This window comes from Echeneis naucrates, chromosome 4, assembly GCF_900963305.1.
Source record: "Echeneis naucrates chromosome 4, fEcheNa1.1, whole genome shotgun sequence".
NCBI lineage: Eukaryota > Metazoa > Chordata > Actinopteri > Carangiformes > Echeneidae > Echeneis > Echeneis naucrates.
This window is the reverse complement of record NC_042514.1, coordinates 20,269,008-20,296,498: the sequence shown is the minus strand read 5'-3', so window position 1 is coordinate 20,296,498 and position 27,491 is coordinate 20,269,008. Positions and strand designations below refer to the sequence as shown.

At 40.5% G+C, this 27,491-nt stretch overlaps 1 pseudogene; it reads left to right on the top strand.

Moving 5' to 3' along the window:
- LOC115042154 (uncharacterized) lies at positions 1–27,491 on the top strand (annotated as a pseudogene).

Here is a 27,491-nt window from a genome sequence, read left to right as displayed (position 1 = left end):
ATGGCGAGAATGCCTGCCAGCAGAGAGACAGAGCAGGAGCAGATGAGCTGCCCCGAGAAGAGCAGGGATGAGGATGACGAGGAGGAGGATGACATCCAGGAAGTGCAGATCACCGGGGAGGAGAGCGACGAGGAGTCGGACAGAGATGGCATGGAGCTGAAATGGGAGTCAGGGATCACACTGCTGGAGTCCAACGGTTCTTCCGCGGAACCACAGCCGGTCGTTATGGAGAGTATGGACCGCGGAGAGGACGACAGCAACTGCATCCCCACCGGCCTGCAGTCTCACCTGGAGGGAGAGTTTCAGCGGTCAGAACGGAACAGGCTCAGCGAGAACACACGTCTGGCCACCCGCTACGCCGTGAGGATCTTCAGGGAGTACCTCAGCGAGAAAGCCCAATGTCCAGACTTTGAAACTCTGGACAAGGAAGCGCTCTGCGTGGTGCTGCGCTCCTTTTACGCAGAGGCGCGCTCCAAAAGTGGACAGCTATACAGCAAGTCGTCCCTGATCAGCATCCGGAGCTCACTAAACCGGTATCTGAACGACCCACCATACTGCCGCACCTTGGACCTCACCAAGGACCCCGAGCTCCGCAGTGCTAACCTGACCCTGGCCGCAGTCATACGAAGGTTGGAGGAGCAAGGAGCCGGTCCCGTGGTGCAGAAGCAAGCCATCACGCGCTCAGACCTACGGAGGCTGTACGACTCCTCCGTCTTTAACACGGCCACGTCATTTGGACTGCTAAACAAAGTCTGGTTTGAGACCTGTATGTATTTCTGCACCAGGGGCCGAGAGAACCAGCGTGAGCTAGAGGAGGACTCGTTCGGTCTGGCAGTGGATGGGGACGGCAGAAAGTTTGTGTATTTTAAAGCGCTGGGACTTTATCACAAGTCTCGCTCCCCGGCCTGGACCAAAAAGCATCCGGACACAGAGGAGGACAGCTTACCGCGGATGTACGAGACGGGCACGGAGCAGTGTCCGTACGCCAGCTTCGTCCGGTACCTGTCCAAACGGAATCCGCTCTGCAGGGCGTTCTTCCAGCGGCCCCGGGATCACTGCTGCGCAGGCGACGTGACGTGGTACGAGAATAAGGCCATCGGTAAGAACCTGTTGGGCACGAGGATGCAGATGTTGTCGCGCGCTGCCAAGCTTTCCAAGACCTACACCAACCACTGCATCGGCGCCGTCTCCATAGCGACACTGAACAGCGTCGTGGGCGCCGCCGCGTCCAAACTTCCGACGCTCTACGTCGCCTCAGAAGCTGTCGGCGGCCAGGCGCATTCCCACCTCCAGGTCGTGATCCCGTACCGGCGGCCGGTCAGAGACTCCGCGGATCTGACGCTGCAGCGGGAAACGGCAGCAGCAGGAGCGTCGCCAACAAAATCGCAGTCAAAGAGAGCGAGGAGAGTTCACGCAGAGGAGCAGCCGGCGGCTCCTTCCTGCAAGAAGCTGTGTGCGCGCCCCCGGACACACGCTGAGCCGTCCGTGGAGTGTGACGACAGCGAGCTGACACCTGGGAAAGAGACACAGTCACATCGGGCCGTCCATTTCCAAGGCACGCAGGTAAAGGACAGCATGTGGTGTGTTTACAGAGAATTGTGTCAGAGCAACACACTGTGAAGAACAATGATTGTAAAATGCTGCAGCTGCACGACATGTCAAAGTGAAAATAACAATAATAAGCCCACGATTATTTTGAGAGATAATGCGAATGCAGTATTCCTTGCGATGTCAGTTGGAATTTATTTACGTTTACCCGTCGCTGAAAAAACAAAACAAAACAAAACATCCAAATGATGATCCCATTTTTTACTGTGCCTTGTCTTTTGGAGAATCTGATTTATAAGCCAAGGCACATTAGTGTTGTGACACGTTACCTTTATCCAAAACAGTTCCTTTTTTCTTTTTTTTCTTTTTTTTTTTTATTTCTTTTTGCAGCTCCTGCGTATGGATATTGTCATATTGCGATTTTTTATTATATTTAGATTAATTGTGCACCCTTAGAAAATATTAGTGATCTTCATTTGAGCGAGTATTATCTTACTGAAAATGCAGCCCATTTAAGTTAAGAAATAGTTACATTATTATCATCATAATACCTATTTTTAATTATGGTTGCATTAAAATTGACATTTTAATGACATAGTTGATCATAGTGGCATGACACCTATGTATAGTATTGGGAATTTTTTTTTATCAGTTTTCATATAAATTTGAGGTGAGAGGTGTGGGTTGGACTTCTTATTGCTAGGCATAGCAATATGGTGACAGCAACATAGTAGTAACTTATGCACTTTATACACACATTGGAGTCTATCCAGAATAATGCCCACTGCAAGAGTGATGCCAATACATGCACTACAGAGCACACACCCAGGCACAGTGGAGAGAGTGGGAACTGCTAGCCTCCTGACCAAGCCACTTAACTGGAGACTTCCCCTGTTATGTGTCCAATTCCCAGTTTGGTGCTCCCCTGATCTCTGCGTGAGATGCTGTATTTGCTCATTATATATTTTTAAGATATTTTGGGGTTGAGGTTCCCAAAGCTGTAGCGTTGGTGTTTCTGGTTTAACAGACCTGTGTTGGACAGGGCGAAGCACAATAACACTGGTTAGCATTGTCACCTTACAACAACATGGGTGTGGGGCCTTCCTTCGTGGAGTTTGCATACTCTCCTTGCGGCCGATGTGACTAAATTCAGATTGCAAGCATAGGAAATGGATGTTTGATATTGGATGCTCTGTGAAGGGGGAAAATAAGCATGGTTGTTGTGTTGACTAATTCCATTATCTAATGCAATGTTAGTGGGTCTTAACCAGTTGAAAATGATTTCAAACTGTCAGACAAATGTGGTGACGTATAAAGCGTAAATGTGAAGAACCACAGAGTAAAAATACCCAGGTACAATGACCTTAGAATTGTGAGAAGTATAGGTTATTTTTACTCACTGTCAGCCATGTTTGTTTTGGTGAGTTATGTCATGAACAACGTCATGAACTCCATCCAAGTTTCATGTCTACTAGAAGTCAAGCATTGCATCTATGCTTCTCAAAAACATAGAAAACATTTCTGAACTTTCAATAATGTGTTATATGTTATAATGCGTTATTGACCATCAAGGATAAACTGGTTCTAAGAAGAAGTTAGACTGGAATGACCGCCCTGTGGGGAAATAGCCCTACTTATCATTTGATTTATTACCTCACTAAATCTTTTCCCCTGAGTTTGGGTCTTAATTGCTCCCGCAATCTGCCTGAGTAGCAGCAGAAAGCAAGTCAGATCCACTCAACCCTGCCATCTATCCAAATATGATTTTCTTCTTGTTTCGAGAACCAAAACGGTGAGGCCCAGTTCTAAAACTAATGGGTAATGTCACCTGTGGCTTGTCACTTGGTCTTAACCAGGAAATTGCCAGCTTATAGGCAACTTGAATAGTGTGCTAACAGCTTACAGTGTGTTGGATGTTTGAAACTGTTGAAGGACAGGAGAAGGCACAGAGTGATGGAAAATGAAGTAAATTCGAAAAGATGGAAATAGGTGGTCAGAGCTTTGAGAAATAGGGTATCAATGGAAAAATAAATGAGAAATGAAATTAAGCTCAAATCAGCGACAGGAAAGCGGATGTATGAGAAAAGGTTCTCATCCTATCATTGGTCATCTTTTCTAATGGATAAGTTATTAAAAATTATTTTTGATGATCAGATTTTGGCGTGTGATAAAAGTGGGGAAGGAACAAGATTTAATAGCACACAGAATCCAGAAAAAACGACATTGTCCTATTGCAAGTTCAGGCACAATGATTGTGACAAATATCACAATAGGAAGTGACCACTAAGTGTAATAATAATAACTGGAACAAAGTTTTCTAGTAAAAATGGACAGGAAACTCCTAGATGAGAATTGGAACTTTTCATGGGATTAGTGAAAGGTCAGGAAGAGAACCAGAGAGACACAAAAATGTTCAACAAGGAACTATTTAATGACATAATTTGGTTTGAAAAATCAATCCCTAAAGTAGAGGAGTACCACAGTACACCATAGTGTGATAGTGACTCTTGTGAAGCTATAAATGCCAGAAATAATATATTCTCAAATAACCTTGCAGAGGAGGTTTGACATTGCAGAAAAAGAATCTTAATAGCATATCCAAAAATACTGGAAAAGTGGGTCAAAACTTGGTGCATGGATGGACATACAGCAGTTATTAATATTGCTCATCTGTCCAGGTTGTGGGGGTGCAGTGAGGCTGACATTGGGCTGGACAGGCCTATTACAGGGCTGACATATAGAGTCTTACAGAGACAAACCACTCATGCTTTTATATTACACCTGCATGGTCTATGATGAAACAGCTGAACACGTATATGAAGCAATACCAGTGTATTTAGGTGATTCATTAATACACCTCTTTCCTGAAACAAAGCAAAAAATAATTACCTGTCTGACGGAAATAACGTCACCATCTCGTTATGTTTCAGCTCCTTCTGCTCCTTCAGTTATCACTGTCTTTGAAAAGAGATTCCAATGTTTACTCTTGTCTTATGTCAGGATACTTCAGTTTTATTTGTTTTTCTGTCATCCTTTTACAAGTGCTGCTGAAGTCAGAGCTTTAGCCTGAACCTCTACGAGACTATGTTTTGCTATATATCATATATTGCACACAATATATGATAAGTAAGTAGACGAAATAAACCTCATTGTCTGTGCAAAAGCAAATTCTATCAAGGGCCGAACATTTTCTAAAAACAGGATAATTAATTATTAATCAATATTTGCATGGTCTATAAATATTTTCAGGGATATTTGGCTGCAGAGCAACTGAATGCAATCCGAGCACAAGTATAAATATAAATATATTATTTGGTTAAATAAAAGGTGAACATTTTACATACTTAAGAAAACGGAACCACACACTAAATAAATCCCATGCCTTGCCAGGTGTTCTGCATCCTTGGCTGTGAAAGGCAGCCAGACTTTTGAGCGTTTTTCCTTTGGCATCTTTATTGATCCTCTCACTATCAGATCAACAAGTTTGCTGAGTATTGTCACTTACCTCGTGCAAGTTGACACCGGAACACCAGGGGGCGGTAAAAAAAAAACCAAAACAACAAAGGTCAGGCACCGACATTTTTGTTCTTATTCGATCTTGTTGTTACAGTTTAAGTCGGAACCGTTTCGGTAATCAACCCTACTCCTCAGACATGCCCATTCCCAGTAGACTCATTTTATTTTTGTATTCCACAAATAAATATTAGTCTAAAATGTTTATTCATGAAGAATTGATTGTGTATATTTTGGTCAGTCATCGTGGAAATAGCTTTTTTGTATTCATTATCGAAAATGCCTTCTAATTAAAAGAAGAACAATTCTCATAAATTAACACAAAGTGACTCATGATGGGTGTCATGTATTCCTATATCAACATCATTCCTATATTATCTTGATCTAAATCAGAATGAATTAGCAGTGATAGCAAAAATCCTAAATAAAGCAGCGCAATTGTGACTTACGGTATTGTACACAATTGTTTTGAATTACTTTTGTGTTACTTTGCATGCCACATCACCTGAGATGCCTTGTCACATTTATGCAGGTTAATAATAAAAAATAAAATAAATCATTACTTCTTATTTCTTATTCAGGTATACCAACATATCAGCACAAATCCCCTTGTTAATAAAGAGAACATATGCAAAGTTTTGCATTTATGTTCTCTGATACAATAACATCACAAATGTGTTTATTGCAAACCAGCCTGAAGGTGTGATAAAGGCAGTGTATGTTATAGGGCAATTTTCTTTACCCCTTAATGATGCAGATCGTTGAAGAACTGTCACTGCTGTTGAGTTTATCATGTCAAGTAATACATTCATTCACTGTTGAAATGTAGGAAAAACAATACAACCAGAACCAATCATTCAATTTTTGACATTATATCCATGATGGTGCAAAATTATGACTGCAGTAAAATGTGCTTGCTTGTTTACCACCAAAGATCTCTTACAAGATGTTGATTAGAGTAAAGGCTCAGTTTTTTTGATTATGTTGCCAATGACCTGCTCACTTGATTACTTTTGCATTTGCTTCCACAGCAAGTGTTATAATCTATTTAACAACTAAGTGGACTGTCCACATTATATTTTGGACAATAAACAGTCAAATAGGTTAGTCCTTTCCATACTGTCCCTCCAGCTAAATGTGACACCATTTAACAACAATCTTTATATTATCTGTGTTGATTTGAGGAGTTGTTTCTGGTGTGTCTGGTCACAATCTGAACCCTGACCCTCCCTTGGACGCTCCTGACATGAACTGTGAGGTAACCTTTGATGCAGGCAAATGTTTGCAATTGTGCCCGTCCAATGTATGTTACAGAGCTACATTATAAATGTAATGTTTGTAATTTAAAAGAAAGAAAAATGGACAACACAACTATAATGCCTTAAAGACTCACTCGGTGTTGTACACTTTTATGTTGCAGGGGAAATAGTAATGTTTTCGAATGTTCCTGTTAACTATGTTAACAGAGTGCTTTCTATGAAATCTCCAGTGCTCACTGAGCAATGCCGTAGATGAAGAGCTGGGACAGCCAAACCCAAAACTCCTCTTCTGCCTTCTTCAGACTGGAGCATATCTAAAAGGGTTTTCAGAAGGATGAGAGACCCCCTTTGATGAGCAACACAGTGACACAAGAAAATGTGGCAATATATGTCTGCCAGCAGTGGGGGAGCAGTCTAGCTGCTGTCCCCTGTCATGACTGCTGACCACGTCTCTACTTGTGAAGACAGCATCCACACCAAACATGTCCAACCCAACAGAGATGCCATGACTCCTGAATTCTTCCAGCCATTGCCTTTAACAAATTTGGTTGTGGATGAGGCTCTTTACCATTGCGGTAAGCCCTGGTTTGGGTGTACACTGTGTATCTAAGATAATTAATTGAGCTATTTCAAGGATCCAATTTTGTCTTTGTTGCCATATTTTTACAGTAATGTATTCAGTGGTATCAAGAAATGTATCCATCTCCTCAAGTGCTCAGAGAATCTTTACCACATTTTAAGTTTATATTTTGTAGATAATATTAATGGTATGTATTTTATAATATTTTTCAGTGCATCTTGTAATTGTGGAAGCAAAATCTGTGGAGACAAAATCTGTGGTTATCTAAAAATGATCTATTACTACTCAGCAGCTCCAATGTTCTTCATAAATGTGTTAATCCACAATGGCAATCAAGTAATGTATGCCACTGTGTGCAAAGAACTCTAACCCTGATTAAGTGGCAAAGTTTTACATTGCAGGATATGTGGTTTTGGTTTTCTAGGATATGATCCCAACATGCCTGAACTGAGTTGTGACGCATTCAAAGCCACTTGGACTGCTGGAGTGGACGCCCTTACCCGAAGTGAGTACTGCCTTGCTACTCTTCACTTCGCCGCCATTTATGCGACAGCAGCATTTATTGATTTATTTTTTTTATTTGAAGAAATCAAGTTGGCAGCACTAGGACTTTCCTGCCAAGCATCTTTAAGGATGATAAATCAGTGAACTGTCTGTACTGTTAGCCTACCGTATAAAATCAAATCAGACTTTTCATAACCATAAATGCAGAACACAGTGCTTTACATAAACATACGAGCACCCCCATTCCCAAAGCCTAAAAATAATCTAACAGATTAAACTAAATTAGAAATTAAATAAAAATAGGAACTAATGCACTTAGCAAAGCCATGATTATATTGTATTCTTATTTTATGCATTTGTAATATCTGTTGGTAACATGTCTGTAGTACTGGAATGAATTTTTTCATTCATCCAGGTCATAGTTTTTTAAGGACATCTTCACAGACATAGAACCAAGTCCAGTTGCATCCAAGTCAATTTCCTGTTGCACATTATAGGTTTTGATTTTCTTGTTTGGTAACTGCTGAGTCTCATGACAAAGACAAAATATAGGACTGGAAGCAGATTCACATTAGAGGATTGGTTGGTAGGAGATAGAGCCTTTACGGAGACAATGGATAACACAATGGATGATGGACAGAGGAGCTTGAGTCCCACAAAAGGATCCAGGAGGGGAATGGGAGGGCAGGACAATCACACCGATGGAAAACCTAAGAGGAATTGGATCTGAACTTAGGCAAGAGGCAAGTGACCAGCATAAAAGAGGAAACAAGTCATAAGGCATGAACCATCGTGGCAGGACAGACCAGGACATTACATCCCCTTCAAAGGTCGGCAACGAAGCCCAAGATCCTTCGAATAATGCGGATAGTTATCCCGAAAGAGGTTGGGGTCCACAGTGTTGCTGGCTGACACCCAAAGCTGATCTTCAGGACTGTAGTCACTGGACAGGGAAGACTCATATCTTACATATCTCTTACCCTGATGGGGAGAAACAAGAGACCTCATCTGCAAGAGACATCATTTGGAAAACCTAGGAAAATGCCTTAATGGACAGTTGCAGTGTGTACGGCCTCTCCAAAAACTAATGAAGCATGGAACTACAGACCATGTATCCAGGGGAAATCGTACCGTGCATGGGCTCCCCAAGATTCACAAAGAAGGAGCCCCCCTCAGACCCAGAAACAGCAAAATCAACTCAGTGACCTATAATATTGATAAATATAAATTGACCATCCTACTCCACTGATTGCCAATATACCTCACCATGTTAAAAAGACAGTTGACTTTGTAAACAAAGTGCAAGAACTGAAATTGTACCTGTTGAGTCACTGAAACATCAACATTTGGATAGGGAGGAAAGGTGTTTTTAAGGAGGAATTAAGCACGCAATTTATATTCAGTGGAGAAACCACCCCTGAACAGAAGGGAGGCCTCGGACACAACCTATTCCCCATGACCTAGGCTTGGATGACAGTCCTCACAACAACCAGGACCCTCATTGAACGAAGCGGTATCAATGGCCTTGTTGACATCCCACCAAGGTTAAATATATGGGTGCTCTCACCAGTCAGTCAGAATGGATGAAGCCTTTAGAAAGTGGGAAAGTGTCGAGAGCTTCAGCACCTTCAAAACATTAAGCTAATCCTTTTGGCTTTTATTGTCGCTGTTCGTCTTTGGAAAGTACAAAAGCTCTGTGGGGCCAGGCACATAGCCTGGAGTCTATGGAAAGGGTTAGAGTTACACACTACACTAACTTGTTCATGTAGCATTCATGATGTGCTCTGTGACTTCATGTAATGAATAAATAAATTCATAAATAAACAAGATAAAAATTGTAGCCTCACTTTCTGTTGCTCTTATTTGTGATAAACTCTCACAGTTTACAATTTAACTGATTACCTGTTGTCTTAGCCGTTATTATAATAAATGATCTCAACACATTAAACGAGTGTTAGCGCTCCGATCTGGCACTCCTTCCTCAGTAATTTCTCACTGATTAACCATTGACTGACTTAAGTTGCAGTGATTGGTTGAGTAGTGTCAGGTTACCAGTACTGTCTAGATGAGAAAATCTGTGCTGATTAAAATAAATGCTCAGTCAAATTTTGATGAATTTCAGTAATTTAGAGGTTATGCACATGGATCTGCATAGGATTGTCCAGCAATTAGTGGCATCTGCAGTAGACCTTTAATTTTTTTTAATGCCTTTTTTTTTTTTTAAATGGTATTTCTAAATATGTCTTCTAAGCAGTAACAACACCCCCGCAAACCATACAGATTACCACCAGAAAGTGTAAGTATCAGGAGAAGGTCCCAACGTCTCTATAAAGTTACACATTCATGCCAGGATATGCTGTAAAGTTAGAGCGGGGAAAGGGATCCTGACACTTGTGGAAAAATGCAATAACACTTACTGTCTGATGAGACAGCTTGGCCACCACAAAGTTATCTGCACACTATTCTGTTGACAGCTTCCTTTAAATCTGACACATAAACAATAATGCTTTGAATGCAATCCCAAATGTTGGAGTGATTTTGTGTCGGTTGCAAATTATATTTTGACAAATCTGACAGTTCATTGAGCTGAGGCACATTCTTGTAATTTAATTAGATTTAACATTATAAGTAATTGGGCAGCATAGCGGTTAACATTTTTGACCCACAACAAGAAGGTTGCAGGTTCGGTTTCCGGCCCTGTGGCCTTTCTGTGTGGTTTGCATGTTCTCCCTGTGTGGGTTTCCTCCCACCATCCAAAGACATCATGTTAGGGTTAACTGCTGACTATAAATTGTCTGTAGGTCTGAGTGTGAGTGTGAGTGGTTGTTGGTCTCTGTCTGTCTCTGTGTGTTGGCCCTGTGATGGACTGGCGCCCTGTCCAGGGTGACCCCACCCTCACCCAGAGTGAGCTGGGATTGGCTCCAACACCGCTGCAACCCGGAAACGGATGATCAGTACAAAATTAATAAATGAATGAATTTTACCCAAAATGCATGGCAAATACACTCAGTTTTAATCAATGAGTGCTTGCTTGTGTTAGGCACAAAATCACTTCCTCCAAAACTTCTCACGCTGAAAAACTTGATGATCTGTCTAAATCTTATTTGCTAAGTTAGAATCATCCTGCTTGAGTAGGACACTGGTTGGTTTGAAGTTTGCTTGTATATTTATTTAATTGTTGGTACGGTTGAAAAGATTTAAGTGTAGTAGTTGTGAGAAGAATTAACACACAGTCAGTGTGATGGACCACTTGTTGACCTACTATTGCAGTTATTGGTTCATGATTGAGTTTGATTATGTGTACTCACCACCACTTTATTCCATTTTAAAGCTGTTGTGGTTATAAAAAATCTTTTGTAACCATCAATCTTAAAAAATGACACCAAGTTTAAAAAGAGAGAAGGAGCACCACAAGCATTTTTCTGCTTTTTACAGAGTAGTTTTGTTTGTAATAAGGCCGTCATTGATACCTCTCCACAAAAATGCAGAAAGGCAGAGGATTTTAATAGCTGCTCAGAAGGTACCTCTTCCTGTCTCATGTGTCTCTCCTCTGGCCTGCATCCAACCTTCTTCACTTCTCTTATTCAACAGGCAGCAAAGAAGCTGCATTAGTCTCTTTTATATCTCATAAAAGTTGTTTATGTTAATGTTGGACTCCAAGTTCAGGAGAGACAGCTCTGTCACCTGTTCCCAGAAAGTTTATTTTGAAGTCCCAGCCTGCGGCCTTCTGACTCTCACTAAACAAACACCCACAATATGTCCTAAACAGGAATTTCATAAAATAAAGAGATCAGAATCTCTATGTACACCTGTACATTAGTAATTATAATTCAGAGGAGATTCTACTGTGTCCTAATTTCAAATTTGCAATATGGTGGTGTAGTCAATTGTCTGTTCATTTTTGATCATCAGCAGTTTTTTTGTTTAGTTTTGTCATGTGATATGAAGCTTTTTCAACTGTGCAGTTTGAAACGCAAAAATGAATATTTTGTCTTGGTTGCCTGGAAGGTAACTTTTTGTTTCTTTTAATTCTTGCATTGTGGCAACTCTGTCATCAACAGGAAAGTGTTCTGATCACTTTGTTTTTAGGATATTATTTCAACATTTTCATGCACCTAAAGGTCATTAATATTAATTTTAATTAATATTTTTATAATAATTTTAATTTAATTTAATTAATTAATATTAATATTAATTATCATTAATATTTTGAGGTTTTGCACATTCTTAATAGAATGTATATACTCATGTACACTAAACAAAGCAGAGTATCTTGAACATTCAATAAAAAGCTACAAAAAGTATTTCACATTAAAAGTAGATAATTTAGCTTTAGTGCAGCACACACAAATTACAAAGTCTATTTATGTATTCCACACTCAAAATACTTAATTAAATAGTATTTAATAGTTCGTTTCGTACACTTAAAGTAATTAATTTAAAACTACTATTGCATGATTAAAATACTGTAATTTCTGGATTAGAAATCGCAACATTTTTCACACGCTTTGAACCCTGCGGCTAATTTATGGATCTTTACGGTAACGAGCTTCATGCCGCCAATACATTTTGCGTCACATCAGACCAATGAAATTATCCAACAGGTCACAGTGGACCAATGAAATTGTTCGAATTAAATTCTTCAGATCAGTCATTTATTTAGTGCTTCACGCACACACCCTTATCATGGAAAACAAACGATGCAATGCATATGATGCAGCTTTCAAAGTTAAAGACGATCGATCTGGCGAAAAGGCGAAATCTTTCAGTGTAACAAATAACCTGCCATATGCATTTCCCCCCATTTTCCCCGACACCTGCGGTTTATAAACAAATGCAGCCTACATATGCACAAAACTGTTTGTCTCTTTAAATTTAGCGGGTGCGGCTTATATTCAGGTGCGCTTATAGTCCGGAAATTACGGCAAGAAAGTTAGCATCAGTGTTAGATACGCAAAATAATCAAGTTAGTGTAATTACTGTGCATTTAAACTTAACAAGTTGTTTGAACTTACAGATGTCAAGTTTACTTGTTTTTTTCCAAGTCAACAAGTGCCCAGGCACTCTGCCAGTGTTCCCAGTTTAGAGGAGGCCAGGGATATACACTTCATGTTTTTTGATTTATTAGAAAAAAATGCATACAGTGGAAAAGCCAATTAGCTATATTACAAATTTCAATGTGTCAACTACTGAATTAATGTTTTTGAGCAGTTTTAAGAGATATGTAATCTTTAAATTGACTTAAAAACTGTCACTTCAATGTTAGTGTACAGGGACAGTTGTAACACAAGCCAGAGATGGTTGCAACATGTCTAAAATACACATAATTTGTCAGTGAAATACTCCTAATGAAAAAGATTATTAGTCGTTTACATAATTGTGATTATTACAATATGACATGGACACTTCTCTAAGTGATTTGCCTTGTTTTATTTCGTCTGAAGCCCTCTCCAGCGAAGGAAGTGGGTCTCACCTGTCGGTCTTCCTCTTTGTGATATTTGGCATACTGTAGGCAAACATGAGAAGCCCAGGATGGAGATCATCAGTGTTCATGGTAAGTAGATACATGACTCAAATGACAATAAACATTCCGCATCACTTTTTCTCTTAACCCAAATAAGTTTGCCAACATTCATGTCAGTCATGCCTGGTTTGCTGCAATAAAGCCTGTCAAACATACTTACGAACATCAACATCCAATGAAACATTAGTATAGATTAGCTGTGTAGGCTACACTGCCAATAAACCATATTGTAATTTTATTTATGAACCAATTGTAGTGTGTAATTGAAGAATGGTCCCCTCATTTCTCCCTAATCCCTCCTAAATGACGCCATCCATTAGTTTATTAGATTATTTTAATCAATGTTAAATAGTTTATTATTATTATTATTATTATTATTATTATTATTATTATTATTATTATTATTATTATTATTAGTTGTTGTAGCAGTAGTAATGTTTCCAACCTTGCTCACCGTTTTTTTTTTGTTTCATATTTTGACAGATGGCAGGTTGTGGAAGATGTATGGGAGTACTTTACCAAAGATTCATCAGGTACAGTGATATGCAACATCTGCACAACCTCTGTGAGCCAGGGATCTGGCCTCATGAAACATAAGTATAGAATAAGTATTATTTATGGCAATAAAACAAGTTTATTGTTAAACTGCTTTATGTCTCTTATTTTGGTGAGAACACTGAAATATAATAAAAAAAAATACACTAGACATAAATGTTAGGAAAAAAATGTTGTTTTATGTCATGGGTTACTGAAAAAAGAATCATTTCTGGTTTATCATTTCATTTGCATTATCGCTCTTAAAAATCTTGTGATGGTCGCGCTCTAATTAGCAAGCAACTGATTATCATTAACATGTAATCCAGTTTATGTAGGCCTAATACATAAGCTTATTGTTTATAGTTAAATGTATCTGTCATTGCACTTGTTCCCTTTATTATAATAATGAACAAGAACCAGCATGAGGAAGAACTGTGTTCAACATTTTTCACAGTTCCAGTCTCTCTTGATTGATGTGACTTCTTGTGCAGCACAGTCAGAAGAAAAAACTCCCAGTGAAGACGTTGTCAAGCAGCTAAACTATGAGCTTTTAAAGCGATGGTGTGTTGCTTGGTGATCAAGCAATGCAAGGGAAAAAAATGAATGATAAATGTTGATGGTCTGTCTTCTTTTTTTTTTTTTTTTTTTTTTTTTAAGGGAAATTTACTGACTGCTTGATTCTGGGATGGTTGTAACAAGGTATTGCAACTGTCCCCTTTTCGCCAGCCCTTTATCACCTCATGAGGCCTAGCCTGGCTGCTAGCTTGTGTTATGGAAATTCTCGTCCTGTGTTATCTTAGAAAAATAAAATGCACTGATTGCTATTAAGCATCGTACAATGTTCTGGAGAGCATGTCACAGTTCTTAGGCATCGGCCGGATTTCATAGTTTTTGTAGAACACGTCTCTGTATTATCAGTTCCTTACCGTTGGGCAGAGCTGCCTTTGCACAATTTGTTACGAGCAATTGCTACAAAACAGAACCTGGTCTTCTTGTGTGCTTATCTTAAGAGAGGATTTTGTTTAGTTTTAGTTCATGTTCAGGATTTCTTTGTCCTTATTGTCCGTATTATTGAGCATACTAAGTATGGCAAGGTAAAAATCTTCACAGCTTTACACATGTTTTGACACGCTGTTTCTATTTTTAGCTCAAAAAAACGATGGCTTGATCATACTTGTTTGGATTCCTACACTCTTGTTGATAACTTTCTCTGGTAGTTTCAAATGTGGCTCCTTTTTGTTGGCAAGAACACAATCTAAGTGAGCATGTGCGCAATGAATGTTATCACTCTAGGTTGTTTCTGATTGGAGGAATTGAAGGCGTTGTTTGATACACTACCATCTCGTGTCCATCTAGATACATGTTCATCTCCTTACTATTTCCACTTCCCTTCTATTCCTTACATCATCTGCAGTGGAGAAGGTTATTACTGAAATCTGTCTTTTATGCTTGTCCTGATGATATCACAGCTTTCACTTGTCTATCTTCTTTACACAGCCAAAGAAATCTGCTATTTGATGACATGTGAGCACTCTATGTTGGCTTTAGCTGTCATGCTATACACTTGAGATGTACAAATCTGTTTGGAAGCTGCATGTGAATATGGAATGATGGTGTATTGTCAGTGTTTATGTCTGGTGACGGTGTTGCCCCTGTTGTCTTTATTCACTGCGCAGCATGTTTCAGGGTTTGAGGAAACAGTAAAGTGGAGAACTGTGTCACCAGGTTTAGTCACAGTGTGACTTGTGGGGCCCAGAACATAATATCTGGGGGACTGAGCAGAGGAGCCCTCCTCCCATCTAGTGTGGCTGATGGGTTCCTGGGGCACTGTGGTGGGTGTTTTGGGTAGATCCCTGGGGTTCCCTGTCGGGGTTTTGTCTCTTGATGATTCATGGTGTGTGTCCGCTGCGACGTGGGGCCTCCGGCGGTGTGGGACTTTGTGTCCAGCTCCTCTAAAAGCTCACTTAGGCAATTTGATGGTGCTGTCCCATATTTTTGGCTTCACTTACCAACTTCTGTCAGGTCATATCATGAAGAGATGAGGCTGGGTCCTACCAGCACCATTTCACTTTAACTCAATAAAGACTGATTCCAGGGATGGCTGGGGATGGTCACAGACATGCACTGAAATAATAAAACGTTTGGCAGCAAGAGTAAAAGTTCAACAAGCTCATAAAAAGTTGAAAGCCCTTGTTACTTTCTGTGCGTTCTAACAGGTGATATTGTTTCAGATGATGAAACTGGTTTGTGTTCTGTTTTTGATGGAACGTGACTTCGGCACACTTTGCAGTGCATGATGCTCTGTTTTTTGTTGGATTGTATATAGACAATATATCTTCAAATGACTGAAGTGGGGTGACCTTTGTTGTCAACAATGTCTTCAAGCTTTGAGCTGGTAATGGGCACTGCTTTTTCTGCGGTATCACCCATTTCGCTTATTCTGCTCCAACTACCAGCCTCACACAGACACAGTTGTCTGTAAACAAAATGAGTTGTTGGCCTGAATTTAGCAAGCTGTTTAGCTTTAGCAAAGGCTGGCAAACAAAGTCTCTTAGCTTACAAATTGAGTACATAGATGGATAATAGAGTAAATATTTATTAGAATGAGTTACATTTTACTCCAAATTTACTATAACAAATATAACTCACATATAAGTAATAATACTACTGTGTGTCTGCTTTGTGTCACAGGACAGCCCAGCCAGCAGCAGCACGTCAAGTCAGCAGCTGGTCTCTGTGTCTCCTCTGAGCTCTACGGGCATTCCAACACCAGCTCAGCTCACCAAAACCAATGCACCCGTCCATATCGATGTAGGAGGTCACATGTACACCAGTAGCCTGGCCACCCTCACAAAGTACCCTGAATCACGGTGAGAAGCATGCATAAACTATAAAAAACTAACAGACTGAGCATGTTACCTTAACATAGACGTATAGTTAAAGCCTGAAATCGAAACACCTGAACTAGATTTGACCAAGTGCACGTCTTTACTCAAATTTGCAGACCTTCCATAGTTTTCATGCTAAATCAAAATGTTTTCTCATTTAAGCAACATTTTTTTTTATATAATTAGGTTGTGTGACTTATACAAATATTGCTGCCAAATCAGAAAAACAAAAAATGATCAATCACTTTTCATATTAATGTGAATTTATTTTTTGCACATTATAACAGAATATTGTCATATTTTCTCAGTTCTCTGAACAGGCCTTAAATGTCAGTAATGGCCCAGAAGTTTCCAAAACGCACTGAGTCTGTCAAAATATGTAAAAATGTCTTCTGTGTTGCGCAGATAGGACAGCCTCTTCATTGTTTGTCTGCTGTTTGATGGGGATATTCTGTTTTGTTGCCTCTGCCAGGATCGGTCGTCTGTTTGATGGAACAGAACCAATAGTGCTGGACAGTTTAAAGCAACACTACTTCATCGATCGTGACGGCCACATGTTTCGCTACATACTAAATTTTCTCAGGACTTCAAAACTCCTTGTCCCTGACGACTTCAGAGTGAGTGGCTGTCTTGGGCTTTGATCAAGATCAAACGTCACAGTTTATCACTGCAGTATGTCCGAACAGTTCCAGAGCAGAGAAGGACAAGCTGTAAGACAAAGGACTTTGTGGTATGTCACTGGACTAATAAACAACAGAGACATACCACACACAGGAACTGACCTGAGAACTGCTTTGTGATCTTCCAGCTGCCTTCATGATTCAGAACTGTTCCGACATCTTGTGCAGCCATTATACTCAGGATTATTTATATTTATTAACCTTTTAAACTAACAGTGATTGTAATTCTTAAGTCTGACATTAAAATTTCTATATCTGTTGATAATATTCCATAATAATTTTTTTTTACAAAATATAATTTGTGACATTATATGTTAACATAATATTATTGTGGGGTTATATTACATCATACACACAGTCATTATTATAACCATGAAGTGCATTAAACTGTCCCAACTAAAATAGACTGAAAAAACTGCTTAATGGCACTATGTCTACCTCCATGTCAAAACTGAAAATAATTATAGAAACCAGTGGATTATTTGCATAATGAAAGCTGTTGTCTACACAGTACTGTTGTACAGACAGCAGTGGTTCAGTGTGTCTGGTTTCTGTCAGTGAAACTTTCTTGCTCTTCCATTCTTTTACAAACACCAATACTGAAAACCACCTTTTAGTGTGTAGGAAAATAAAAAAATCAACTCACTCACACAATGCAGCGACATAAAATGTTTGTGGTCATGGCCAAAAATATTGGCACCCTTACACTTCTGTCACACAGTGTACCATTTCTCTAGAAAATCATTGCAAGCATCAAAAAGTGAAGTGAGGTGAGCCAGGGCCGGTCCAAGCATTCATGAGACCCTAAGCAAAATTAGATTTCAGGACCCTCTATCACTGCCAATAATACCAATTATTATCTTGATCGTTCACACACCCATAATGAACCGTTTTCATTTTTCTGTATGTCATTATGAATACACTTGTAAAAAAACTCAATGGGAGAACTTTGGTTGGAGTTGGACAACAGTAAGACTTAAGTTAAGTCTTGGAAGCAGATTACAGATCTGCAAACTTGCATAAAAATCTCTCAGTTAGTAGCAAAGTCACTAACTCGCCCAAGTGTCCACGTAGAGAAGCAGTACATGTGACTGACTCAGGGAAGTTACTGCTAGGCCAAACAGCCTGACCGTCAGTGAGCTGGGCGGAGACAAACGTGAGCTGACACCCAAGGTAGTGACGGCTTGTGGCTTGACTGACAGACGAAGGGAGAAGCAGACAAGGCAGGTTGGCAACAGTTGAAGACGGCCGACTGGCGATAGAGATCAGAGTCAGAAGTGAAAGCAATCAAACAGGCAAGTAAAGCACACTAAAGAACTAGATTTCAAAACATCACTTCAAAACAGGGAGCCAAGAACTTTACCACATTGGGTTGCCAGCGACAAACTGGCAACAACTAGCGAGAAGAGCCAGTCTACATACAGCTGGAGGTAATGCTGGTGTGTGAACTGAATGCTGTACTCTCCCCCATCTGCTCACTCTCTCACACACACACAGGGAAAGAAAAAGGAGGTCCAATCCTCACATCGCCTTGCATTTTTTACCCTTTTATGGTTTTAAATCTTAAATGGTAGCAAACTCAGTTACAAGGGTGGCCTGGTCCTGACTTACACTTGATACACTTGACAGTTCAGTGATTTAAAATAAATAAATAAATAAGTGAAATAACAAAGTACTACAAAAATACACCTGCCTATACCTATTCAAATTAAAAACCTTAGATACAATACCTTATTATTTTCTCCATGTAAAAATAAATTCAAATGGACAGACAACAGATAAATAGCAAATTTGTAAATAATGCTATAAAAAATGTTTAAGAATGAAAAATAAAGTTGATAAATAAATAGGTCTAAAAACAACAGAAAAATCTGCAGAAGCTTCAGCCATGAGCTGATTAATAATCAAATGCACATGATGATATGCTTTCAATGTCCTGTACACATTTTATATGGATCAGTGTTCCTTGGGGTCAATTTGATCTCAGGACGTTAAAGCTGTATGAAACATATAGAAAAAAAAAAATTTGGCACATTTTTTTGTCTATTTTGGATTATTATCAGGCTACTATAAAATGTGACAGCTTAATGTGGCACGGCAGCTTAGTGGGTAGTGCTGTTACCCCACAATAAGAATGTCATGGGTTTGGTTCCTGGGGCTGGAGCCTTTCTCTGCAGAGTTTGCATGTTCTCCTGCCTGTGTGGGTTTCCTCCGGGTACTCTGGTTTCCTCCCACCGTCCGAAGACATCATGTTTGGGTTAACTGGTGACTCTAAATTGTCTGTAGGTCTGAATGTGAGTGTGAGTGGTTGTTGGTCTCTGTCTGTCTCTGTCTGTTGGCCCTGTGATGGACTGCCCTCACTCAGTGTGAGCTGGGATTGGCTCCAGCACCCCCCACTATGTGGATTGGATATGGATAAGCAGTAGAAGATGAATGAATGAATGAATTCATATTTGTTATTTCCTGTGCTGCGGGGTAGGAGCAAGGACATTGTCAGTCTACACATCATAGCAGAGGGCCAAAAATATTTGACAGTGAATGTGACATAGAGGAGAATTCGTCAGAAATGTGTCAACAGCTAACACAGAAACAAAGTACACCTATCAGGCGTAATGTTATGACCACTGATGGGTGAAATGAATAATACTAATTGTGTTTTCATCATGACACCTGTTAGTGGGTGGGAATATTAGACAGCAAGTGAACATTCTGTCCTCAAAGTTGATGTGTTAGCAGGAAAAATGGCCAAGCATAAGGATTTGAGTGATTTTGAGCAGAACCAAACTGTGATGGCTAGCAAAACTGCAAAATCTCCAAAGCTGCTGCTCTTGCTGGGTGTTCCCAGTCTGCAGTGGTCAGTACCTGTCATGGGTCATTGGCCGCCATGGCTCATTGATGCAGGTGAGGAACGAAGGCTGGCTCATATAATCTGATCTATCAGATGAGCTACTGTTGCTGAAATTGCTAAAGAAGTTAATGCTTGGCTCCTGCCATCCATTTGGACGTTACTTTAACATATAGCACCTACCTAAGCGTTGTTACAGAACACGTATACCTTTTCGTGGAAACTATATTCCCTGACGGCTGTGGGCTCTTTCAGCAGAATAATGCACCATGCCACAAAGCAAAATGGTTCAGGTGTGGTGTGAGGAATACAGCAAGGAGTTGGAGGTGTTGACTTGGCCTTCAATTTCCCCAGATGTCAATCCAATCTAGCATCTGTGGGATGTGTTGGACAGTGTCTGATCCATGGAGTTAAAGGACCAACACAAAATTCACTTCACTTTTCAGCTGTCATAATGTGATGCCTGATTGGTGTATTTATATATATATGGACTGATTTGATGGCGGTAAACCCCCATAAACAGAATGAACTCAGCAGCATGAAGGTGTGAAACATGATGGTAGAATAAAAGATTATCAGACAAGCAGGAACTCTTAGTTCCAGAGCTCTGAATTCTTTACTTAAATCCACAAATGATGTCCAGAAAAATAAGACAGCTGCCAGAATCCTGTGGCTGAATCCATGTGTGCACTCCCTGGAAGTCAACTTCAGAGATAAAGTTAGCATGGTTGCCCTAAAAAACCAATATTGCAAAATAGATTTTCCTGTTGTCAAACATTTACCTATCAGGGATATTTAGGGATTATCCTAACTTGATGAAACTTTCCAAAATTCCAAACAAACCTTTATCTTTATCTTTTTTTAATTCTCTTCTGCTTTCTTCGTCTCTTTCTCTGTACCTGAAGAAGATGTCTTCTTTGCAACATTGTTACTCAATTGGATCCTTGGCAGTGCAATGTGCACACCACGGCTGGAAGCAGCAGCTGAGCTCTGTCATTCAAAGCAGAGAAACAGTAGGAATCATTATACCAGCAGTATTATCTTGACACAGTATTTCCTTTTTGTATGATGAATGAATTTGATAATATATCAATCATCTCATACACTCATAAAAAAAATAGATAGTTTAAACAAAAAAGCACCGGCTCTGATCAGAGGTCAAGGGTCTTCAAGTAGTGAGCCAAGACCTAAAACCCACAGATCACTTATGGATTGATCTGAAAACAGCAGCTGGTAGAAGGTACCCTTTAAAATGGAATACCTGGAGTAGTTTGCAAAAGAACAAACGGTCCAAAATTCCTGTAGAGAGTTATAAGGAACCAATTCATGCTTACAGGAAGTGATTAATCCATTCTCACGGTTGTGCTACCAAATAGTAAGTTGAGGGTGCCAATAATTTTGTCCAGTCCATTTTGGGGGTTTTGTGTGGAAAAACATCAAATTAGGCTTTTTTTTTTTTTTTTTTTCATTCATTTTTTTTTTTTTTTAAGTGGTGCGTTATCTGACAGAAGTGTAAAGTTGCCAATATTTTTGGCCAAGACTGAATATGTGTATTTGTGTGTGTTCACGTGTGTTTGCAGGAGTACTCCTTGCTGTATGAAGAGGCCAGCTTCTTCCAGCTGTCTCCTCTACAGGCTGAGCTGGAGCGCTGGAGGACTGAACAGGAATGCAGGAAAATGCATCAGGAGTGTGAGTGTGTCATAGTTCATGTGGCACCGGGGCAGGCGGAGAGGATCAGCGTGAGTGCCCATCAGGAACTTATTAAGGAAGTTTTCCCTGAGGTCAGAGATGTCATACCCAGGTCCAAGAAAACCAGCTGCAACCAGGATGCAAACTACATAATTCAATTTTTGCTCAACGGCCCCTGCCAGCTCAACTCTGTACAGGTACAACACTTGCTCTAGGTCTGACCTCACCAAGCTCACCGTGCCGACAAAATTTCAAAACAAGTCAACGTTATGCTGGGCAGCATAGTGGTTAGGGCTTTTTGCCTCACAGCACGAAGTTGGTGGGTTCGAGTCCCAGGACTGGGGCCTTTCTGTGCAGAGTTTGCAAACTCTCCTCATGAATTTATAGATTTTTAAGAATTTGCAGAATGACGGATGATGTTTGTGTAACTACATTTACTTTGTGTATCCGATTGGTGGTGCGTTGTGTATCACTCAGTATTGTTACATAGCAATGCTCAGTGCAGGGGTCTAAACATTTGTGTTGAATTTGAGAAAGATGGGAGAATGTATGCTGGAGTTACAAGGACTGTCCTCTTTTATGGCAACCAGTAGGTGTCACAGTGTGAACTAATTCTCATAACTTTTTATCTTCAAGCAATTCGCATTCACATAAATTCTGAACCCCTCAAAAGGTGCGACGGCTTTGACGGCAATTAGGCCAAACTAAGACAAAAGAAGAGTGTGAAGAATTTCATAAGAAGAGTGGAGTTTGTTCCAGGTGCTGTGCGTCAACTTATCACATGACTAACGGCTGCAAAACAGTCATTGAGTGCAAAGGGTGTGACAGCAATGAACATGTGGGAGCAGTCCACCCAGGACCAGCTCCATGGACTGTCAAAGAGCCAGACTGGGAGCACTGAAGGGAGGAAAAGCAAGAAAGATCTCCTGCCATAATCCCTAAATGCATAGAAGTACATGGGATACAGCTCTCACTCCCGCAAGAGATGTAACCAGAAGACAAACAAACAGACTGCTGTAATCTTATTAAGTTGGGACGTAGTGAAGGGCGCCCTCACATTTTGTGTTTGGGACGGGAAAAGCCATTCACACGCAGAGGAGTGCCTGCAACCATTAATACCCTAATCCATCCACTTGGTCTCTTGGCTCCACTTATCCAAGGGAAGCCCTTACTGTGACAGCTCACAAGTGATATCAGGGACTTGGATTCCCTGCTATCAGCAGACAAGCAGTTAGATGGATTGTTTGGAGGGACTCGTTGCAAAATCTACAACAGCTTGATATCTCTCGAATCTATACCACGATCTGGCTTTCTGCTGCTCAGCCAGGTGCTGCCATCCCGACCGTGTAGATTGCTGAGCCAACTGTGAGTGAGCTGGACAACAACCCCAACGATCTTCAATTCTACACTGACAGTGATACATCTACAATGTGTACGTCAGGTAAGGAAATCCACTCGTCCTGATGGGTGGCCCTATGTCCCGACCAGCCAGAACCCTGCCGATGCTGCCTCCAGGCCAGTGCCTGCAGCTCCACTTTCAGACGCCATCTGGCTTGCAGGTCCGGAGCTCCTGAAACGTTCCACAGAGACCGTCACAACTGAAGAAGCATTTGATCTCAGACCCAGACACAGATGTGGATCTTCGTTGCCACAAGGCGTAACGTAACACATCCGTGCTTGTGCACACCATGGATGTTTAAAGAGCGCACACGGTCAGTGCAGGGATGGAGGTGTGCACTCATGTTGAAATAAATCTACATTGTGAAGCAACCCTTACTTGCACTTAATTGTAAATATTTTAGAAAAATACTCTGAATTACAAGGCTATAGAGAACAGCCCGCGAGTGTTGATTTAACATGTAACGTTATAATTACGTAATTTTAATGTAATAGGCTGTGATCTAAAGTGGGACAATCTGAGACATGAAACCCCTGCAAATGAGTCCCACTCCAGCCCTGGTCCATGGCTCTCGTCACCAAGACTCACCCTGCCAGTGACAGGAAGGACAGGAAGCCTGAAGGCCACCAAAGATGGAAGTGATACGGCCTTCCTCAGGCCAGTAACTGAAATAGTTGTATTAATGTCTTCTGAAGCTTCTGGCATGGACAGTTCTCTGTATTAGCTCCGAGGTTTGTTTAACTATGAACTGTGTTCATTTCCAGACAGGGAGTTTTTTATTACACTGCAGTGCTTTCTGGTGGCATTTTGAAAGGCGCTATTTTATGTTGAAAGTCCTTGATTTTCAATTGGCTGTCACAGTCACATAGTTAGAGTCACAGGCCAGACCAGCTATTTTGTTTGTGACTGTGTATGGTAATGATGGTTTTCCCTGGCTGTGCTGACACTGTGCTGGCACTATGTTAGTTCATCACTCACTAGCAACATCTGCTGGATTTCAAAAATCATTGCAAGTAAATAATACAGAAAATTACAACACAAATACACAAAACGACTTACCTGACCTGTGTGCTGATGGTAAATGTTGTGAGGAAGGTCCAGGCTGTTTTTCTTCCAATGTTGTTCCCACAGCATCTGGTGGGGAAGGCCCAGGGCTCCTCCTGTCGGCAGCACATTCTGCTGTTAGACACTTGACTGCATCGTGGCTTTAGATGAATTCAGGAAGCCAAGCCTGACTGATTCTAACTGATTCTACACTGCACAAAGTATCTGTGACTCTTTTGAGGTTTTCACTAAGTTTTGTTGCAGTGTGTGTGACTGCATTAGAGTCAGGATGCTGAAGTGCGTGTTGCTGTTGGTATTTCCGCTGACAGGTTTACTTGCGGAGGGAAGGCTCCTCCTGTAGGACAGTTATCGCCACAGACATTGGGTTAAGAACAGAGTGGAGATGCTTTAATAGTTTAGTGCACTGATAACTTGTTCTCCAACACAGAGCTGCATTGAACTAAGCTCTCATCTATTCAAACCAATGATCCATGTGTTGATCATTTGTTTTTGTTGTTGATAAAATAGGTCTGTTAGTGTGTTTGTTACTCATGTGGTAATTTCTTTTGATATGTGTTTCATGATTTCTTTTTGCTCCTCCTCAATGGTTTCCTGAGCGTGTTGGTGAATGCCAGGTGCAGATACATCTTCCTCCAGGCCAGAAGTCCACTTCATTGTTGTGGTTTGAGAAAAAAACACTTTGAGAAGTTGTGGCATGAGTAAGCTCAGAGAAAACTGAGCGATCCATGTCCAACAAAGAATATGTTGTGCGAGGTAACTGCTGTGTTTTTTAGGATGGAGTCTCCACTGGTCCTCCTTCCAGGTCACACAACATCTCTGAGTTGGCAGCCATTTTTTCTCCCTTTGCTCCAGAAATAAAAAGAGGTTTATGTTCCAACTTATGTAGCTTTTACTTTGTGCTTATCATTCAGTGACAGTTTGACTGTTTCTAGTCTAATCTGAAATCAAAACAACACAAATCTTGCAGTCCAGTGCAACACTAAATACTTTATGCATTCCAAAAGGCTAAAAATAAACAAATAAATAAATCCCACAGTCCCAAAATCCACAATAATGCAAGTCAAAATCCCTTTGTTCCCCTTGTCTTCAGTCCAGTTCTGTTCAGTAATCATTCTTCCAGCTGAAACACAAAACCTTTGGTTTAAAAATAACAAAACAAAACCCTTATGTTTTACCCTCACGGTTGTCAGGAGCTGTCAGTCTAGTCCAGCCAGAGCGACCATCTGCTCTGGTTTTTTTTTTACTGCTGGATAGTGGATGCATGACCGGTGTCATAAACAGCTGATGCAGAATGAATGGTGAATGATGCGATTGGGGAGAGCATGGGAGTTCCCACAGGAAATAAACCAGAGATAAGCCACTTCATTTCTGCAGCCAGAGGAACATGTGTCAGTATATACCAGCCCCGCAACATTCACACAAGAATTTTTTACGGTGTAAGGTGCAGTATGACTTTAACCATTGGATTAATCAAAATAGAAAAATGTATACAAGAGGGTTCCACTAAAACAAAAAGATTCCTAGATCAGCTGGTACTGGGAGCTACGCAGCTTCGCATGAGTGGACCCCACCTGCTTCACGCTTGGACTGTAAATGCAATGAAGCAGGGGAAATGGGTAGCAAGGGAGCAGTTGCAATGATGAAGGAGAAAACAGGTATCATTGATTTAAGGGAAATAGGAAGAAATGATAATGCAGGACTGTTGCTGTGGAAATAGATAGCAATGATGCAGAAGCTGTTATGCTTGGTCAAAACAAATGCACTTCAACAAATGAGCGCGTTGTTGAACATCGTTGTCACAGTATATCACTAATGCATTATCTTAGACGCTGGCATAAGTTACTTGTTGCCGATTGTGGTAAAATAGATTATCATATCAGTTAGCAAACTAATAGGATACTGAATTATAAAATGGCCCGCAATTGATTAAAAATATGCTGTGTTGCCATATTACTTTGCTGCTTCTTCACCCATCACAGTGTTGGATTTGAAATTAGAAATAAAAAAATAAAAAGTTTTCAGTGAAGCTCAAAAACATCTTCAAAGATAGCCCATCCACTTCAATAAATATCCAGGCTCTGGCTTCAGAACCGTCATCTCAGCCAGATTTAGCATTCACAGATAATGTAGGTGGGGAGAACTAAATTAAGGTTTCATGATTCTCCTCTTTGATTCATCTCTTATTTTAATTGAACTGGAGCCTGGAGAAGGTAGCTGTAGTGTAATTTAGCTGTAATGTTAGCACAGTTTCCTCCACTACATTCAGTTTTGACTTGTGGCGGTGTTGTGCTCTTGGTGCCCAGATAACCCAACTGTCAGTACACCAGTTTCACTGCAGCAATGCTGTAATCACAGTGAATACTACAGCCTTTTCAATTAGTAAAAAACAAGAACAACAATTCTTTCTTTAGAATAGCATGGTGTCTTTGCATCAATTCAATTTCTATTTAAAATTATTTTTAAATAGCACATGTTGCAGGTTGCAGGGGGTGCAACAGCCAGTCCTAACAGTGGATGAGGGCGGGGTCACCCTGGACATCATAGGGCCAACACACAGAGACCAACAACCACTCACACCTACAGACAATTTAGAGTCCCCGGTTAGCCCAAACATCATGGTGGGAGGAAACCAGAGTACCCAGAGGAAACCAATGCAGGCACAGGGAGAAGATGCAAACTCTGCACAGAAGCACCAGGCCAGGAACCGAACCCACGACTGTGAGGCAACAGCACTAACCACTATGCTGCCATGCTGCTTAACACAATCAGTGAAAAATAATGAAGGGGTGGGGGGACATGCCCAACACAACCAATTCCACTTTTGCCAAATCTGCCTCCTTCAATTTTCTTCACACATTTTTTTTTCTCTGACAGATCATCTGTTCAAAGAGGAACTGATGCAGTTGACACATGACTGAATGTCACAGCGTGTCACCATGATAGAATAAGTCATTTCTCTAGATTTGAAAATTGCTAGAAAGATTAGTGATAATGAAAGCATAAAAAAAAAAAAAATTGTGAAAATGTTGACCAATAAAAAGTATTGATTAGAAACTACTGGATTAAAACCACTATTGTTTTTATGCAATTAGTACTTTTTTTTGATGAAACATTGACTTTTATTTGTGACAATCCTTTTGAAACAGACGTTTCTTTTCCCCTTTTAGATATGATGGATAGAATGATGAACATTTTCTATCATTTCCCACTGAAGCACTTGGAGGGAAAAAGTTCAAATGTCTTGTGTAAAAGCTCCTTGTCAAATCTCATTGTTGCTATTTGGTTTGCGTGTGACTGCAGGTTTTGGAGCGGCTGCAGTACAGAGGCTTCTGGATCACAGCCTCTTGTGGTGCCGGAGTGGACTCTTCTCAATTTAGTGAATATGTTCTTTTGAGGGGGGCGGCGGGGCAGCCAGTATCCATCCACCCTCACATGGATCAAACAGGAAGTCATGGACTGA